This window comes from Palaemon carinicauda, chromosome 27, assembly GCF_036898095.1.
Source record: "Palaemon carinicauda isolate YSFRI2023 chromosome 27, ASM3689809v2, whole genome shotgun sequence".
NCBI classification, from domain to species: Eukaryota; Metazoa; Arthropoda; class Malacostraca; order Decapoda; family Palaemonidae; genus Palaemon; species Palaemon carinicauda.
Window position 1 is genome coordinate 73,415,964 of NC_090751.1, and position 3,507 is coordinate 73,419,470.

A 3,507-nucleotide genomic window follows, 5' to 3' on the forward strand; every position below is an offset into this window, starting at 1 on the left:
CCTTGACCGCGACCACCCCTGAATCCCCTCCCCCTTGAGGGGCGTCTAGACGAACCTCTGGCTGCTCCTCTAGGCTTCGCTCGAAAGGTAGTTGACTGCCCTTCGAACGCTGGGTTAAATGCCGGAGACTGCGTCGACACGGCTTGGGGCACCCACTGGTACGTGGTCGGGGTTTGTGCCACCATCTGGGGCACTGTAGGCATAGGAAGTTGTTGCTGCTGCTGCTGTCTGAATGGCCTGGCTGGCCGAGAGGGTAGCCTAGTCTTCTTAGTCTTCCTCTTTGGTTGGGGACCCTCATCCGGGGAAGACTTTCTCTTGAGAGATAGGCCCCACTTCTGGAGAAGGTTTCTATTCTCCGTGGCAGCCTTATCGACAACCTCCTTGACCGCTTCACTAGGGAAGAGGTCTTTGCCCCAAATGCTGGAGGAGATTAGCTTCCTTGGCTCGTGCCTCACCGCAGCCGAGGCGAACACGAACTCCCTACAAGCCCTCCTAGCTTTGACGAAGCTATAAAGGTCCTTCGTCACTGTGGCTAGGTGTGTCTTAGCCACTACCATAAACATTTCATGGACCTTGGGGTCACTTGCCATTGTCTCTAGAGTCGTTTGATGAGATATTGAGGCAGCAAGTCTTTCTTTTGTCTCAAGCTCCCTGCGCAAAAGAAAGTCAGACAGCTTGGGGAGGTTCTCACCGAACTGACGTCCGGTAATATAAGCGTCCAACTTCCCGACTGAGAAGGTAAGATGGACGTCCTTCCAGTCCTTGTGGTCCATGGGTAGGGCCAAAGACAGAGGTTTACACTCCTCCAAGGAGGGGCATGGCTTACCTGCCTCGATTGCTTTCAGCACAGCCGTAAACCCTTTCTGCATAAAGGGGAAGGCTCTAGAAGGAGAGGACACAAAGGAAGGGTGTTCTTACTCAAAGCAGATACCTTTGAGTTTGTGAAGCCCCTCTCTTTCATCGAGCTTGACAGTAAAGCTTGAGCCTTAGCGTGGTCCAAAACTATGACCTCCTTTGGCTCCGTTTCTTCCTTTGAGGCTGGTTCCTTCCTTAGACGGACATGACAGTCCGGATACGACTCCTTGCTGGGCCAGAATTCCACCTCCTCAAGGGGGACTGAGCCCAACTTCTCCAAAATGACGATTTTTCCTGTCGTCATAGGCATGTACTCGGCATACTTCCAAGGGTTGGCATCTCAGCACAAGGGAACGTCTTTCACGCTGAGCTTCTTCTGGGGCCAACGTGATGCTGCAAGTCTCCGCATCTCCAGCTTCATTGCAGCAGCCTTCTCATTATTTTCCCTCTGCATCTATTGGATCATTCCAACGATGGAGGAAAGGGTCTTTCCCAGCTCATCTGGGAGAGAGGACGATGTTGAGTGAATAGGTTCAGGGGCCTGAACCGGAGTAGCCGACACCTCGTCGAACTCTTCCTCTTCATTGTCTGGAGCCTGCTCTTCTTCCTGGTCTTTTGCCAGAAGGTCTTCTTCCAGACGCTCGGACACCTCCGACATCCTATTGTCCAATTGGATGTCCTGCAGGGCGTCCGCGACTTCAGCATCCACCGGGATCTGAACCACCGGTATCTCCGCTTGAGGCTGGGGAATCACTGCCTCAGCTGATTCCTTGGGGAAAAGGTAAGCCCTCATCTTCTCACTTGGAAGATAGGGCCCAGAAGTGTTCTTCTGAAAGCCCCTTACCCAGGTACGAAGCTTCTCCCTTGCTGCGTCCCTTGACTTCGCCGTCTTAGGGGAATCAAAAGCCTCAGTAATCAGGTTTGTGCACACGGTACATACCTGCGGGTCCCAATACCGGAGATCACCTTTGGAGGCTGCGCATGCTGTGTGCCTCCTACACAAGTCATGTCCGCAGAAGTTCTTGCTGTGGACGTTGCAGAAAACGCTTCCACACTTTGGATGGTCCTCCTGTAAAGAGAAGAAAATTCCATGAGTATCAAGTGAACTACGTATCACTGGATACACATAGCTTAGCAAAACTAAACTAGAAAGGAAAGACACACACTTGTATTTCCCGCACAGTCAATTGCTGCAACCTTCCAGATAATAAAATCGTATGGTTAATCTATTCTAGAGCGACCAATAAATAATTTCCAGAGGAAACAGGTGTAGCTCACACCCAAATAAGTTATTTTAAAATGCTGGATAGTAGACAAGAAAGAACTCACTTTCTTTATCTGTAAGGTTACACCAAAGGGTTGCGCAAGACAACACAAAAGTGTTAGAAAAACTTAGTGTTGTAACAAATACTATACTATAGTTTTCTCCCTACAGTATATACTATACTGAAAAATACTGGCTACAGTATAGAAGGTAATGTGCCGGCCGGCACGTTAACTAGTTCCAAAGTATACTACTTATAAACGATAAGGTGGAAGAACGCTGGTTCAAATGCGTGTGCCGGCCGGCAACTACACAAGATAGCACTCGGCTGCCAGCCGCCAAACGTAGCGGCCGGCAGAACCTCGGTGTGTTTCTATTGCCGGCCGGCAGGGGACTGCTGGCCGACAGCCAAACAACAACAGCACCCGGCTGCCGGCCACTAATCGTAGCGGCCGGCAGAACAATGGTGTGATATATAGCCGGCCGGCAAAGGTATACAACCAATGCCAGCCGGCAGCAAAAGAACCAGAGAACTCCAACTGCCCGGCTGCCGGCCACTTAGACCGGCAGCCGGGCTAGGGTACAAACACTAGAAGAAAAACAGAATGGATGCCAGGATAAGAGACTGTACTGCCTCATAGCCCGGCAACCTGAAAGAGTGCACATAAGGAAGGGGAGAATATAACTTCAGGCTTCCTGACCAATGCCATCTGGCTCTACAGACAAACATGAATGAGAGACCAAGGGAGGTCCGGGCAGCACTCAAAGCAGAAGACCCTTGCCGGCCGGCACTCACTGCCGGCCGGCAAGGAACTGATTCAACCCCACATCTTAACCTATGGTAGGTACAGATGTAGAATGACGGACAGGGATGCAATGGCTAGGCCATCACTAAGGAAATAGGGGGAAAGGGGGAAGAGGGTCCTGCCAACCTTGCTCTAATAATGAATCACCCGCAGCCAAGAAAACTCATCTTAGCCTAGGGAAGACCCGAGGAGGGAGGCCAGCAATACTTGCCAACTCCCTTGGAACCAAAGCAAGGAAGGCGTTGTTATTCACAGAAAAGAGGATCTCATCCTCCACACCGAGAACAACAACACTGGACTAGTCTGCTAGATCACAAAAAGAAGGAATCATCTCGTACAGAAACCTTCGAAAGTGAACTAAGGAGGCTAAGCCTCCTATGTCTGCTGTCAGCTTAGCAAGGGAATCTCAACCACAAGCTAGGCAGAAACAGACTCAGACTAAGAACTCTGATGTCCTGCCCCCTTCCTGAAGCCAGACTTACTGGAAACAGGAAAGAACAGAAACACCCTAATATAGTTGTATCTAAAGTCAATTCAGATGAACCATTAGGGTTAAGCCCAAGGCCTAAAGCTTCAATAAAA